The sequence below is a fragment of the Castor canadensis genome, chromosome 15 (assembly GCF_047511655.1).
Source record: "Castor canadensis chromosome 15, mCasCan1.hap1v2, whole genome shotgun sequence".
Lineage (NCBI taxonomy): Eukaryota > Metazoa > Chordata > Mammalia > Rodentia > Castoridae > Castor > Castor canadensis.
The window spans coordinates 85,576,101-85,593,427 of NC_133400.1; positions in this window are offsets into that span (position 1 = coordinate 85,576,101).

Below are 17,327 nucleotides of genomic sequence, written 5' to 3' on the forward strand. Positions count from 1 at the left end.
GCAGGGGTAGCAATACTTATCTCAGACAAAGTAGACTTCAAACCTACATTGATCAAATGAGATAAAGAAGGACACTCCATACTAATAAAAGGGGAAATACACCAAAAGGAAATAATTATTAACCTATATGCACCCAACGTCAATGCACCCAATTTCATCAAACATACTCTGAAGGGTCTAAAAGCATATATAAACCCCAACAGAGTGGTAGTGGGAGACCTTAATACCCCCCATCACCAATAGATAGGTCAGCCAAACAAAAAAATTAATAAAGAAATCATAGAACTAAATCACACTATAGATCAAACTGACCTAGCTGATGTCTACAGAATATTTCATCCAACTTCTGCACAATATACATTCCTCTCAGCAGCCCATGGAACCTTCTCCAAAACTGATCATATCTTCAGGCACAAAGCAAGTCTCAGCAAATATAAGAAAATAGAAATAACCCTATGCATTCTATCTGATCACAATACATTAAAACTAGAAATCAATAATAAAAACAGCAGTAAAAAACGTGAAAATAGTTGGAAGTTGAACAACACATTGCTCAATGACAAATGGGTCATTGATTAAATAAAAGAGGAAATTAAAAGGTTCCTGGAAGTTAATGAAAAAGAAAACATGACCTACCAGAATCTATGGGACACAGCAAAGGCAGTCCTAAGAGGAGATTTTATTGCCATGAGTGCATATATTAAAAGGATAGAAAGATCTCAAATAAATGACCTAATACTACATCTCAAACTCCTAGAAAAACAAGAACAAGCAAATCCCAAAACAAGCAGAAAGAAAGAAATAATTAAAATAAGGGCTGAAATCAATGAAATAGAAACAAAAAACCACACAAAGAATTAATGAAACAGAAAGCTGGTTCTTTGAAAAAATAAATAATATTGACAGACCCCTGGTAAACCTGACTAAAATGAGGAGAGGAAAAAACCCAAATCATTAAAATCAGAAATGCAAAAGGAGAGATAGCAACAAACACCACGGAAATCCAGGAAATCATCAGAGGCTACTTTGAGAGCCTGTACTCTAATCAATTTGAAAATCTTGAAGAAATGGACAGATTTCTAGAAACTTACAACCACCCAAAACTGAACCAAGAGGATATCAATCACCTGAATAGATCTATGACACAAAATGAAATTGAAGCAGCAACCAAGAGCCTTCCAAAAAAGAAAAGTCCAGGACCTGATGGATTCACTGCTGAATTCTATCAGACATTTAAAGAAGAACTAATACCAACTCTCCTTAAACTGTTCCAGGAAACAGAAAGAGAAGGAACACTGCCAAACTCATTTTATGAAGCCAATATTACTCTCATCCCAAAAGCAGACAAAGACACCTCCAAAAATGAGAACTATAGGCCAATTTCCTTAATGAATATTGACACAAATTCCTTAACAAAATAATGGCAAACTGAATCCAACAACAAATCAGAAAGATCATTCACAATGACCAAGTCGGCTTCATCCCAGGGATACAAGGTGGTTCAACATATGCAAATCTATAAATATAATACAGCACATCAATAGAAGCAGAGACAAAAAACACTTGATCATCTCAATAGATGCAGAAAAAGGCTTTGACAAGATCCAACACCACTTCATGATAAAAACTCTAAGAAAACTAGGAATAGAAGGAAAGTACCTCAACATTGTAAAGGCTATATATGACAAACCTACAGCTAACATCATATTTAATGGCAAAAAATTGAAACCATTCCCCATAAAATCAGGAACGAGACAACGGTGACCACTATCCCCACTCCTATTCAACATAATACTAGAATTTCTAGCCAGAGCAATTAGGCAAGAAGAAGAAATAAAATGAATACAAATAGGTAAAGAAACTGTCAAAATATCTTTATTTGCAGATGATATGATCCTATACCATAAAGACCCAAAAACTCTTAGACACCGTAAACAGCTACAGTAAGGTGGCAGGATACAAAATCAACTTACAAAAATCATTAGCTTTTCTATACACCAACAACGAACAGAGAAAGAAGATATGGAAACAATTCCATTCACAGTAGCCTCAAAAAAAATCAAATACTTAGGCATAAATTTAACAAAGCACATGAATGACCTCTACAAGGAGAATTACAAACTCCTGAAGAAAGAGATTGAGGAAGACTACAGAAGGTGGAAAGATCTCCTGTGCTCATGGATCAATAGAATCAACATAGTAAAAATATCTACACTGCCAAAAGCAATCTACATGTTTAATGCAATTCCCATCAAAATCCCAATGACTTTCATCACAGAGATGGAAAATCTACCCTAAAGTTCATTTGGAAGCAGAAGAGACCACAAATAGTCAAGGCAATACTCAGCAAAAAGAGAAATATTGGAGGTATCACAATACCCAACTTCAAACTATATTACAAAGCAATAGCAATAAAAACAGCATGGTACTGGCACAAAAACAGACATGAAGACCAGTGGAACAGAATAGAGGACCCAGATGTGAATCCACACAACTATACCCACCTCATTTTTGACAAAGGTGCCAAAAATATATGATAAAAAAGACAGCCTCTTCAACAAATGTTGCTGGGAAAAGTGGTTATCCGTCTTCAAGAAACTGAAACTAGATCCATGTCTATCACCCTGTACTAGTATCAACTCAAAATGGATCAAAGACCTAAATATCAGACCTGAAACTCTGCAGTTACTATAGGAAGGAGCAGGAAACACTGCAACTAATAGGTATAGGCAAAGACTTCCTAAATAGAACCCCAGCAGCCCAGCAACAAAGAGAAAGGATGAATAAATAGGACTTCATAAGATTAAAAAGCTTCTGCACAACAAAAGAAATGGTCTCTAAACTGGAGACCACCTACAGGGTGGGAGAAAATATTTGCCAGCTATACTTCAGACAAGGGACTGATAACCAGAATATACAGGGAACTTAAGAAACTAAACCCTAACATCAATGAACCAATTAAGAAACGGGCAACTGAACTAAACAGAACTTTCTCAAAAGAAGAAATTCAAATGGCCAAAAAACACAAGAAAAAATGCTCACCTTCTCTAGCCATAAAAGGAAATGCAAATCAAAACTTCACTAATATTCCACCTCACCCCTGTTAGAATAGACATTATCAAAAACACCAACAGCAACATGTGTTGGCAAGGATGTGGGGAAAAAGGAACCCTTGAACACTGCTGGTGGGAATGCAAGCTGTGCAACCACTCTGGAAAAAAAATTACAGACTTCTTAAAAATCTAAACATAGACCTGCCATATGATCCAGCAATCCCACTCCTGGGATATACCCAAAGGAATGCAACACAGGTTACTCCAGAGGCACCTGCACACCCATGTTCATTGCAGCACTACTCACAATTGCCAAATTATGGAAACAACCAAGATGCCCCACTATTGATGAATGCATCAAGAAAATATGGTACTGTACACAATGGAATTTTATTCAGCCATGAAGAAGAATGAAATGTTATCATTTGCAGGTAAATGGATGGAACTGGAGAACATCATTCTGAGCGAGGTCAGCCAGGCTCAGAAGACCAAAAATTGTATGTTCTCCCTCATATGCGGACTTTAGATGTAGGGTAAATGCGCAATGTGGTTGGACGTAGGTCATATGACAATGGGAGAGCACATATGGGAGGAATAGGGATAGGTAGACATAAAGTATGTGATGTCCCCACTGCAGAGGAACTAATATAGAAACCTTAAAATGACAGAGGTTGACATGAGAAGGGGATCAGGATCCAGTGTAAAGATCAGTTAGAGATAAATCAACATGAGTCTTAACACATGGCTACATGAAAGCAATGTTAGGAATCTCTCTGTATAGCTATCCTTAACTCATCTAGCAAAAATGCCTTGTCTTCCTTATTATGCTTATGTCTTTTCTTCAACAAAATTAGTGATAAGGGCAGAACGGGACCTGCTTGGAACTGAGGGGGGGAGGGGGAAGGAGGGTGGGAGAGGGGAGAAGGGTGGAGAAATGACCCAAACAATGTATGTACATGTGAATAGATAAATGAAAACAGTTAGGAACTAGAAATCTAATTTTATAACCTTTGGTTAATGGGTAGTGTCCAAGTAACTTTTTTTTAAAGAATCAGTAATTTTTTGCTAAATCCTTAGTTTGCCTTCCAGTTTGTGTATAATTTGTGAAGAGAAACATTGCTATGTATTTTCAACATCAATCTTGAAATTAATATGAAAAGGTTATGTGAAGTCTTTTAGTAAGGCTAAAAAAATTTAACTTCAACAACTGATTTCTCATCAAAAGCAAGAGAGCCTCGAAAGCAGTTGGGTAACATTGTCAAAGTGCTCAAAGAAAGAAAGAACTGATAACTAAGAATCTTATTACCATCAAAGCTGTTTCAAAAGTAAAGAAATTCCTTTACAATAACAGAGAATGTTATAAGAAATACTCAAGAAAGTTATTCAGGCTGAAAGCAAGCAAATCCATATTGCAATTCTACCCATATGAAAAAACACAAAATACAGTGAAAGGTAGTTATATAATTATAAAATACAGAATTCATGCATATTTCTTCCCTTTTCTTGACTGTTCTAAAAAACAATTGTTCAACAGTACAAGTATTATATGACAATATTTCTGCCTCTTACCATGTTCTAGTTACAGTTCTAGTTCTACCTGTCCTCTTGGTTGAGTTTCATTGACAATTGCCTCTCATTTCTCTTATGTGTGTAACCACATCTCATTTTCCTGAGTGGATAAACTTTCTTGAGCTTATCACATTTTGAAAATCAAACCAGGAAATTTCCCTTGGTTCCAAATTCTCACCAACTATCATGCTGTTTTCTTCATTCATTGCTAAAATGAAGAAAAGTTTTTTTCTCAGCTTACATCCCCAGTTTCCTTAGGTTTATTGACCCTCAATTTACTTCAGTCAGATTTTGCTAATATCACCATGCAAACAGATTGTTGTGTGATGTTGTCAAGGAAATGCATTTTTTTAAATCTAAAAACTGTTTTTCAACCCATTTGAGCTAGGCACCGGTGGCTCACACCTGTAATCCTAGATACTTGGGAGGCTTAGATCGGGAGGACTCCAGTTAGAGGCCAGCCCAGGCAAATACTTCATGAGGACCCAACCCCCTTCTTCAAAATAACCAGAGCAAACTGAACTAGAGTCATGGTTCAATTTGTAGAGCACCTGTGTTGCAAGTAGGAGGTCCTTAGTTAAACCTCAGTCCCACCAATTTTTTTTTTAACTTTTGACTTCTTTTAACAATGTTGAATACTCTAGACTTCTGTCAACATTTTCCGTCATTTTTATGTGACCCAATATACTCTTATTTTATTTTCCTTAATAACTCCAGTCTTTCCCAGTTTCCTTCACTATTCAGCCTTCAGTTTCCTCAAGACTCAGCCCCAGTAATACTTTTTATCCCCCCAGCAAGTCTGAACTTAGGACCATGATTTTGATATGTTCAAGACACACACACACACACACACACACACACACACACACACACACACACACACACACATCCCCTACTCAGACCTCAGCTGAGGTCCACTGTCCTGATTGTCATTTTCACTTAGATGTTGTGTGAAGTTATATATTATGACTCTGATTCTATGAAATGGTAATTCATACTCCACTTTATAATGCTGTGATAGGAACTTGACAAACCACATTTACTTTTGGCCAGCTAGCTCTCTCTTAGTTCTGTAGTAGGGATGTAGTGTGAGATTGAAGTCTAGGAAAAAAGGATATTAAAAATTTCTTTCTTTCCTTCCTTCCTTCCTTCCTCCCTCTTTCCCTCTCTCCTACCTTCTCCTCATGCCTCCATTCCTTCTTTCCACATAACCTTGTTTGCTTATCTTTCAACACTCACTGAAACCAGTTCAAGTCTGAGATGCAAAAATCAGTTATACATGGCTTCTCCTCTGAACTGAGTCCTAGGTCTGTGGGACCCCATCTCTGAGTTCAGAAACACATGTTACAGGCTCACAAAGGTGACTCCTTCTCAGAGGTCTGAATTTCAGGTTTGCCAGGTCTTTGTCTCTGAACCTAAGTTTTTCTGTCTTTATTCCCTCAGCTAAGGATTGACAGCTTTCTCTCACTTCTTACATTTGTGGTGTTTTTTTTTTTCCTCTTTACCTTTTTATTTGCTAATTTTATACTTAGTTAACATTTTTTATATTAAGTCTATCAGTTGAAATTACTGGTATGATTTCTTTCACCTAAATGCATTTTGACTGATAAAGGTCCTTAATGCCCTTATAACTTTATTTTTCTAATTCATACTCTGCTCTCAAAGGCTTGACCCTTGTTCAGCTGTCTGCATCTTGGTCAAATGCATCCCCGTCATTCATTCAGTTGTGCAACCATGAATTCAGGAACCACCCTTGGCCTCACCCAAACTGCAGCCTTATGAAATCCATCTACAAATCCTCCCAATGCTACCTTCTACCTGCTCTGAATGTGTCCCCTTCTTTTGTTCTGTCTTAACTTCTACCATATTCAGAACAATGATCATTTGTCACTAGAATATAGCAAAAGTTTTTTTTCTGTTTTCAGATTTTTTGAAACTCAGATCTAACTGACATTACTCAAGGGCTCTTCTTTGGTCTGAGACTAGAACAAAATAAAACCTTTATCTCAGTTTTAAGGCTCTATGTGGATTTGTTCCTCACTTCTCCTTCCTTAATCAGGTCATTTTCTCCCCTGGTTCTCTGTCCATCTCTGATGGATTTCTTTCAGACCTTTCTCAAATTTTCTACACTCCGTCCCTGGGCTTTCCAACTCTGTCTGGAATGCTCTCTTCATCTCTCTTCTGATTTCACATCTCATACCTTCAAGCTCAGTCTGGGCATTCTTTCTTGGTCTTGCTTGGTCTCCAGTCTAGGTAAGTATTTTTTCTAATTTCCAAGAGCAGAATCCCTTTGGCATACACATAGTTTACATTTTACTTGTAATCAACATTCAGTGAGACTTGTTTATTGGGTGCAATAGAGTGCAAGTTCAATGAGAAGAGTCTTCTTAATCACTGCTTTCTTAGCACCTAACAATATGGCTTGAAAATTACAGGTTTACAGAAGACATTTAAAATAAAATAATAGACACATTCATGAATTACTGTAATATGAGAACACTGAATTTCTTCATGGATTAAAATTTGTGTATTGGAGACAAGAAAGTAGATGCTGATACTCTCTAATAGATAGCAAATGATTTGTGCTTATTTTATTTATATTTATGTATTTTTCTAATCTCCAAAATGACTTTTTTCTCTGAGATCCAAATAAATAATATTTTCATAAAATTTCACTTTAATTGGTATACTGTGAATATGCACATCTTTGTAGCGGCAAAGTTATATCCAGCCAATCTTTTAGGATTGCTATGATGATAAAGTTGGGCATAAAAATCCCATATTTTGCAGGGGGTAGAGGTACTTGCCTATAATCTCAGCACTCAAGAGGCTGAGACAGGAAGATTGTTGAGCTGAGTCCAGCATGAGCTACATAGCAAGATCTTGTCTCAAAAAAACCAAAAAAAAAAAAAATTGAACAAAAAGATATTTGTGAGTAAAAATGTAGTCAAAGTATATATTAAAATACCCATCTTTATAGTTGAATGCTTTGCCTACATCCTTACACACCATTTACAAATGGGGAAATTGAGACAAATGTGTCATTACTACAGAAATCCCACCATAGTGATAGCCCCAGATGTGATTAGCTGCCCACTGGGACAAGGACAGTATCTATTACAAAAAGAAAACAAGATTTTATCTGACAGTTAATAAGGAGTTAAAATTTCAACTGTATTACAGTGTAGCTCATATTTCAGACAAACATTTAAGTAAAAATCATCTTTCATCATTGCAAGTTTTCCTTATCCAAACCATCATGTAATTATTACATACATATATATATTTATATACAAACATAAGGCATGTTGTCATACTGCCCAGAGCCTAAAAGTAAGTTCAAATGCAGTGGATAATTTAATTCTCTTGTATTTTAACAACAATTAAACGTACTAGAAGTACTCGGTTCCTTTTTGTGGTAGAAAAAAAATCAATCTCATTTCACATATAAAAACAAAAGCAAGAAACAAAATTCTTAATTATGTTTATTATTTTTCAGGAAGAAATATTACATAAAATTTGCCAAAGAGTTTAAAAGATATTGGATCATTAGTTTTATGCCCTACAGGAAGTTTCAAAATATGCCTTTCTTACACCACCCTTTCCATCTTTAAAGAGAGAAAGAGAGGGGCAGAAATATCTTTTGCAGAATAAAAATCATGTAGTAAAACACCCAAAAAAATTTTATAAGTATGTATGAAATTACTTGGAGAAAAGAATATTTCTAAGAGTTATTTCAATAATTTATATAATGTATAACACCTCTGGGGGGAAATATTTAGACAATATTATGCATTTCTTTAATAAGAAAATTTTAAAGTTATTTTACAATTGTACTGTTATATGGAATCTTAAAACTGGTTTTCTGAAAGCCAAGGAAATATATGTTTTAATGGTGTTCCCCATGTGGTGCATAGCAAGTCAGACTCCACAGTATTTTCTGTCTTTCTGCAGGAAAACTTTGATTTTTTTTTTACCACTTTATCCATTCATACCCTTGTTATCTGTAGGGAATATTTCAGATGTTGTGATAGGAGACAAATGCATTGCTAAGAGACAAACATAGTAACACAGACAGACGAGATTTTTAAATTCCAAACTAAGGATAGATAAAGTCTAGTCTTTTGGAACTTTTGTACCAGAATAGCTTCTGGATATCTTTGTAAAGAACGAGTTGTTAAAGGATCTGAGGATCTATAGAGGAAAGAGAGAAAAAAATGAACTCTTAGGGGCATTGCAAGGGCTTTGGAGAATCTGAAAAAGGAAAAAAAGTGAAAAAGAAAAAAGAAAAAACTCCTCTTTAAAGAGTTTTGCAAAATGTCATGAGTATTAGCAGTGTCAATTTTGAAGGGAAGGCCAAGAGGCTGTTCTGTACTTGAAAAACATTGTCTCTCAGCCTTTTCTCCTACCTTATTGCTAGAGTTTGCATAAAATGATGAAAATAAATGCTAAAGTCATTTCATATTTATTAGATGTCTAGAACAACACAATATTTACTCTTCTTTCAAATTATCTCATACTATAACTTAAGTAGAATAAATACAAATGAAAGAAATAATTAGATCTCAAACTGGGAAACAATCAGTATGAAGGCTTTACGAGAGTTTTCAAGTTCTTAATTTTTTTCCCTGCCATTAATTTGGCATGATGGCTACAGCTCTAACAACTACCTTGAGTTCAAGAGTTTACTTCCAGTATGGAATCCAATCACTAACAATTGTGGAGCAGAGAGGTAAAAGAGCCTGGTCCCAGAACCAGTATCCAGGCCCCAGACTAAGATATCAGCTTTCAGACCTTAGGTTACATGAATGAGAAGTGTGTGTGTGTGTGTGTGTGTGTGTGTGTGTGTGTGTGTGTGTGTGTGTGTGTGTGTGTGTGTGTCTTAGTTTGCTAGGACCGCTGTAGACAGACTGGAGGACGTAGACAAGAAAAAAGTCCAGAATCAATGTGCCAGCCTGCTTGGGTTTCTCTGAAGCCTTTCTCCTTGGCTTGCAAATGGGCAGCTTCTTGCCTTCTCTTCACATGGTCTTTCCTCTGTGTGTGTACCTACTTGATGTGTGTCTTAATCATGTATTCTTTCAAGAACATCAGTCATGCTGGATTAAGACCTATTTTAAAGACCTCATTTTAACTTATATTTTAAAGGCCTGATAACCAAATACAGTCACATTTTAAGAAACTAGGGGTTAGGACTTCAACATGTAAAGTTTGGGTCAACATGGTTGATTCAAAAACTAAGGTAAATTTGAGAATAACTATTAGTCAAAATTTTCAGTAAACTTAGCATAAATGCTATTTTTCAACTGTTTATTTTTAGGAAACACAATTGAACAGACATTTTGTCAAAATACACTCTCAGTTATCCTGGATAATGGTCAGCATGCCTTTTAGTACCATGTAACAAATAAATCCATGTAACTTAACTAATTCCAATATAATGTCAATGAGGAGACAGATATCTTGGAGTATATTATGCAATTAAATCAAACTGAAAAGTGTGACTATCAACATTAATCAGTATAACATTAAAAGCAATATATATGTATATATATGTTTATATAGATGATATTGGAATGTGTTATAATTATTTTCTACTATCAGTATATAAATTATCTACTGTTCAAATAGATAATTTATGGCTTCTTGTATTTTTAATGTCTCTATATTTTATACTATATATGTTTAATTTAATTTAATTTTTCACTGATTAAATTTGACAGGTTTTCCTTTATCATTTGTAACTTTAATTAATTGTATTATTTTTATATTTAAAATTTGTTTTTACTCTCACTTAAAAAACATATGACTTATATTTTACTGAATTAAAAATGTAAAAAAAAAAATCTAAGTACTTAGATTAGAAAGGTATCCTTGATGTGATATATAAATGGTAATTCACAAAATATACCCAGAGCCTTCTATTCCCTCTCTCACCTTCCACATATCAGAAATCCATGGACTAAAGAGCCACTTTTAGAATTTTTGAAATTAGAAAAGAGGCATTGCCCTCAGTAAAGATCCACTAGACTAACTTTTATAAGCTATATGATTGGTTGCTTTTTCTGGTTTTCAAGTTCAATTTTTATTTCTTAACCATTTCTACGGATTGGAAACGATGGCTCAGAGAGATTAAGTTTATATTTGACATTTGTAGTTAATGGAATCAAGATTCAGAATCAGTGTTTCTGACTCATAAAACAATGTGATAAGCATCAGTATGATAAAAAATAGTCAGAGGAGACAGAGGCGGTGGTAGGTGACAAAAAGGACTAGCGGTGAAAAAACTCATGAGACTTTGGAGGTAGGTAAAAGAATTTGATTCCAATTAAAACATCAGCATAAATAGGAGCAGAAAGGTAGATAGTAAACCCCATTTTGTACATAAGCAAATTATTTAGTGGAGCTAAAGCATACAGTCAAGAGTGGAGGCCAGGAGAAGCAGGTGAGGTTTGAATACTTGTCTAAAATTTTACCACAAAGAGTAATAAATGCTGTGCTAAAGAAATTAAAATTTGCCACTTAGACAAAAGATATTCCATGGAGTTGGTTGTTTAATTAATGTGACTTGACGAGACATGAATCATAAGAGATTAATTTTTTTTAGCGTTACTGGGGCTTGAACTCAGAGCCTAACACTTGTTAGACAGGCACTTTACTACTTGAGCCACTTAGAGTCCTCAGAGGTAAATATTGTGGTCTTCTAAGTATGGATTAGAGAGAATAGGAAAAAGGAACCAATGGCTGGTTAGTAGAATATAATAAAATTCACATATGAAATGAATCATAAACCAGGGCATTGACTGGTAGAAATGGAGGAGGTAGAAAGCATTTTAGAGAGAATTGACAGGACTTGCTGCATACACAAGAGAGAAAAAGAACCACCCATGATTCATAGTGAAGCAGTTCATTGATAACAGTGAAGAAGGGTTTGGATATGTTGAGTTTGAATGCCCTTAAGTTTGAAAGACCTTTAGGCTACAAAATCCAGTGTTAGTAGAAGTTGAAAACATAATTAAGCATTAAGAATGATCATTTCCCTCTCTGTGAGAATGGAGATACCAGATACGGAAATATAAGGCATCTGGTGTTCATTACAAATTTAAGAAAATTAAGAACCTAAATGATGAGTTCCAGGTTATAGGAGCCTATAAGCTACTGACCCTGGGGCAGTTCCATTGCTCTGCTCTCTGTCTCATCCCTTTGACTGCTGCTAGATGGAATGCCCTAATAATTAAATCTTTGAAACTCAAAAAAAAAAAAAAAAGATTATGTCCTTTAAGGTTTCAAACTCGCTGAAGTCTCTGGCTACATTTTTATCCATCATAATATATTTAATTCATATTAAGTCATACTCTTTCACACTTGAACATCTCTGAAATTGGAATGTGTCATAATCTATGGAGTCTTAAAATTTACACAAGATGCACATGACTTTAGATACGATTACATAATTGTACATAACATACATAAGACAGTGGTGGTCTCATAGTCACTGGCATCTTATCCTTGATGAAATGGACCACATATTTGCCCTACTTGTTTTTTAACTTTCTTCATCAGAACGTAAGCTCCACAAGGTCAATATACTTTTGGGGTTTTTTGTTGTTGTTTTTCCTTTTCATTTTGTTCTTTCTATAGTCCAGAACAGTTCTGGAGCATAGTAGGTGGTCATAAGTATCTATTGAATGAATGAATGCTTCTATTTTCCTCAGATTAACCTGAGAAGTGGGTGGCTTTATTAAAGAAGGGAATGAATCCTTTTAGAAAAATGGCAAGGAAGGAATGATAACAACTTTGAACACATCTAAATATTGAAAAAATGCTTGGCCATGTAATGATGATCTTTAAAGTGATAACAAAGCAAGAGAAGAGTCTGCCCCTGGGGATGGAGCATGAAGGGTGACGTGCTCATTTAGTCAGAGAGAGTGATGTATAGCTTGCCTCAGTCATCTGGAATTCCTTTATTTAAAGTTCTAAACAACAGTTGGGAATGCTTCTTTTCTTTCACTATTTAAGGAATCTAATATAAAACTTATTTTAGCCTAGTCTTAAAAGAAAAAAAGTTATTTTAATCACAGGTTTATATAAATTATAAGAGACTAGATAAGAATTTTATTTAATTTTGGCTTATATACAACCTAAGCTATTAAACACATTCAAAAGAAACACACTTACAACACACACACAGAGAAGTTAATATACGTGAGAAACAAACTCTGCTCAAATAATCAGAAGTTTTTCCTCAGAGGAAAACAGTGATGTATTTGATGCTGCTGCAGAGAGTGCACTTAAAAGCAGCAGTTGCGTGGGGAATATTTTTGCTCTTGAAAGGAAGAATATTCTAATAACTGGAGCAGATCCTCTTTGGCAAATCTGACTAAAATAGTTGTGCAATGCTTAACAGGGGTTGAATGGTACTTGAGATTAATGTACAGTCTGTGACTGTACCACATTCCACTAATACCAAACAGGATGGTAAATTCTCCCTCACATGTAAAAGGAATGGTGTCCTTGTAATATGGAATTTAAGTGACTCACATGTCATTATTTTCTAAAGCTATTAATTGATGCTGTCTCCAAGTGGTACAAAGTTCAGAGACAGTGAACCCATGACCACAGAGAAGTAGTGTTGCCCACATTGTCCATTTTCTCTTTGATCTTCCCCTTAGCTACCTTTGTGCTCTATCTTTGTCTTGTGATCTTTATCTATTTTCCCCTTGTATCCATAACCCAGCAATCCCTACCTTTCTTAGGGTTTGAGCTGTCTTTCTCTGACCCATTTTTATTGCAATGCTATTGTAAAGTGTTCTTTTATAGAACAGAAGGTTATGCAGAACATGTCAGTTACAGTACAGCACTAGGCAGGAGATTAGAGAAATAGACTTTTTAGAAATAACCTTATTTATCTTAAACTTGGAAATTCTATGATTAAAAAAGTGTTTGCTTAATCAGAGTGAATGAACATCAATCATTAATTCTTTAAGACCAGAAATTTAGAATGACTGATTTCAATTACTTTTATCTGTTAACATCTGAAAGTTAATTGTAACTTTCAAGCATCAACAATGTGAAAATTTTTATCATTAAGATTATTTGTAAATGAAACCTGCCGTCTTCGTTTCAGAACAAATTTTGCTAAACCAGCTAGTGACATTGATACAGTTTTAGTCTGTCAGACAGATGTCTGGAACTTCTGAAAGTGGTCTGAAGTGTCTGGGCTGTCCTGCAAGACATTGAGAAAAATCCTTTGATTTCTATGTGAAAAAAACATGGGGTTTTATTGAGGGAATGTGGGAAGAAAAAGTATATACTTCAACTTTAAGAATCTATTCATTAGTGTGCACTCCAATATTAGTCCATTTTAAGTCCTTCCAAGAAAGCAGCTATGTACAAATTCATTAGTCTGAAGATTTTGCCTTCACCTATAATATTACTATTATAAGAACAAAAGAAAAAATGACTGAAATGTAATTGCAAGCCAAATTTGCCAGATTAGCATTCAGATATTACTTTACTAGTAGGATGTAATAGTTAATTTGTTCTGTGAGCCATGAGCTAAGAGAATCACTCAGCTGATGATAGTGCAAATGCTGACAACTGTAGTACTAAATGACTTCTTTATAAATTGGAAGAACTACCTGTGTTTCTTTAGTACAGGATTGTTTTTCTAACTTCAACTCACCTGATAAACTTCTATCCTGCTCCTCAAATTTAACAATTTCTTCTAACATTTTTGGAGGGATTATTTTCCTACTTCAGTAATCCCTGCTTGAAGGGAATAATTATATTAGAAAACAAAATATCATTAAAAAGTCCAAAGGTCTCTTTTTGAATGTTAGGGTCAATCTCTGCAATATACTTCTCTCCCATTTTCAGAATTAAGGTGGGTTTTGGGAAGAGAAGGTAAATGTCACAAAGACAAATCCTGTAAACATGCTAATAACAGATTAATGAGCAACAAATTGATAGGATGGACTAGAAGAAAAAGGTAATTTGTCCCAGAAATATTTCCAGCAAGATGCTCCTAATCTATATTACATATTAATTTATGAATGCATTTATACTGCTTAAACCCTGCCACCCCAAGAGGTGTCTGTGTCTGACATCTTCAATTACACAGTCATTGCACCTTCATAGCATTCAAAAACTTTCCTTTGTTTGGATAGCACAAGGCAAGAGAATTGAGTGTGTTTCACTTTGGCTTGCAAGTTATTCATTGTATCAATGTATATTTAGAAGTCTAAACACATCACACTACCAGATCACTTGTATCAGAGTATAAGTGACAATGGCACCCATGTGTTCTTTAATAAATGGATTAGATACATTTTTAAAATATATGTCACAAGAGATTAGAAGAGGGGTTGCTTTCATATAGACTGGAATGTGGTACTGAAACAGGAATGATTTTAATGAAGATTGAAATATTTATCAATGCCTTCATTGGTATTATTCTAACTAGTAGATCAAGCTATGTTCTATGGCATAAAATTGCTATATGATATTCATTATTTAATAGTAAGCAGAAAAAAGACTGAAGATTTTGCCCAACTTTGTTTTCAGGGGAAAAGAAGTTGTTGCCACAATATAAGTATAGGGAGAGCAATAAAGGAAATGAGCAATAAGACCATTTTCATTGTTTTCCACAGGTTAAGTATTCAGTACACCAGTTATAAATACATAGTCTTTTCTCATTCTGAGCTTATTATCTAAGAGAAGAGATTATCCACTGAATGGTGGGCCATCAATTCAAAATTACCTATAAAAATCAATTCTTGACGCTACTTAAGCAGCCTTCCTACATCCAAGAAGTTCCTATGTTGTTGCAGAAGAGTTTAGATGAATGCTTTATGTTTTTGGTATATACTCACCTTAGATATATGGCTCAGATACTCAGCTTAAGAAAATAGCTTTCAGAGCCTAATAACCATCGTAAGAAGGTCTAATTCCAACTAATCACTTTTAAGAAATAAACACATGAACAAGGTCAAAGGTCTACATGTATTTAGTGTTAACTATAACTATATACACATTGTTACAGTAGTTCAAGATGCATCTACTAGCAAAACAAAGGTTTGCATACTTAGATTTTTATTGCAAAATAGTAAATTGAAAAAGATGTTAAAATACTTTAGTACTTAGTAAAACCCTTCCATGGTTTGGCATCTTTCAGATAGAAAAGAGGTTATATTACCAGTATAAAGAAAACTTCTCAGATATGAAATCTGTAACTCAGAGTTTTAACACTCCTGTTCCTTTTGAGGCATCATATATACATATATATTTTTTTTTCCTGGAAATCCCTGGAGTTGCCTTAAAGACTTTCATAGATATCTCCTGTTTTCCACAACAAAACAATACTTATAAGAAGTTATATCCACTTAAATGATAGCACATCTACATTTCCATCCGAATATGTAAAACTGAAACACAACCTTCTTTTGCCTTTAACAGAAGAAAGAACACGCTGAGGAGAATAATCATGGTAAGTAAATCTGAAGCCAGAAATAAGCTTAATGTATTGTAAAACCTGGACACCTTACCAGAAATTAAATGAGAATCTTATTTTTACCTGCTTAAAAATTCTTTGTGTAAAGAGTTGCCCAGATGAGTCAGATAAAATTTATTTAAGGTTTGTTTTATGGATGATTTGTTTTTATTTTTTAACTTTTTCAGTGCTTGGAATTTTGTACATTTAAATATTACAACAGAGATAGAATATTTCTAACACCCTTTGCTGTTCTAGAACTGATTAAGGAGTGAGCCTGCTGAACTGGAAAATAGCCAGTGCCGTTCTGGCCAGATCAGTGGGAAACAGTGGCAGCTGGTGAACAGACTGCATTCAGGGACCCAGCTGGACTCTGGGAGATATGGAAAAGGTTTCTGAGGGGTGGCAGTGGCGGGCCTCTCCTGAAGGTCTTTAAAAATCAGATGGACACCCTTCTGTCTATGTTGGGAAGTCTGCTCTACTGGCTGATGAATAAGAAATGGTATTAGGGCATTCCTGCCAGTCATTGACATTGTTTGAGAATCTGTTATATGTCAGCTGATGGAGACACAAAATGGATGAAATGAACATGACTCCAAGAGTTTTTGTAATTCTCAGAGATCAGAATTCAACAAATGAATTGGTCTTTGGTTAACCAGGACATCCTTCAGTAAAATACTGCTTTTTTATTTTAGTGAGTAGTGGCATATTTAGTGTAGCAATGGGCCTTTGTTTGCTTCCCTGACTATCTTACATCAAATTTCTGAAGTAATGAAGCTTGTTAACATGAACAGCTCCTGAAGAAAACCATTTTGATGTGGACGTGGTTCTCAGTTAACAGTACTGTACAAGTTTTACTTCATTAAGTTGCAAATCCTAAAATGTTATAAATCTTTCCATTGAAGGAAATGCCTAAGGCTGGCATATCTTTTTCTGGACATAAAGAGATTTGCTACACATTGTTAAATGAACCTCACAGAGAACCAATGGAACAGCAAACATCTTTCCAGCAGGGAGAATGAAATCTTGTAAAACCATCCTGCTCAACTCCCACAGCAAATGTTTTTGGTTTTTTTTAGAAACCATATTTTTAAGAGCAGTAGAAATTGAGGCCAGTGTGCAGAACCAAGATATAAAGTCATTAATCCTACCTCTGTTTATGGATGAGGTTGAATTATTAGGTAACCTACACTACTTACACTTTCATAAGGGTTTAA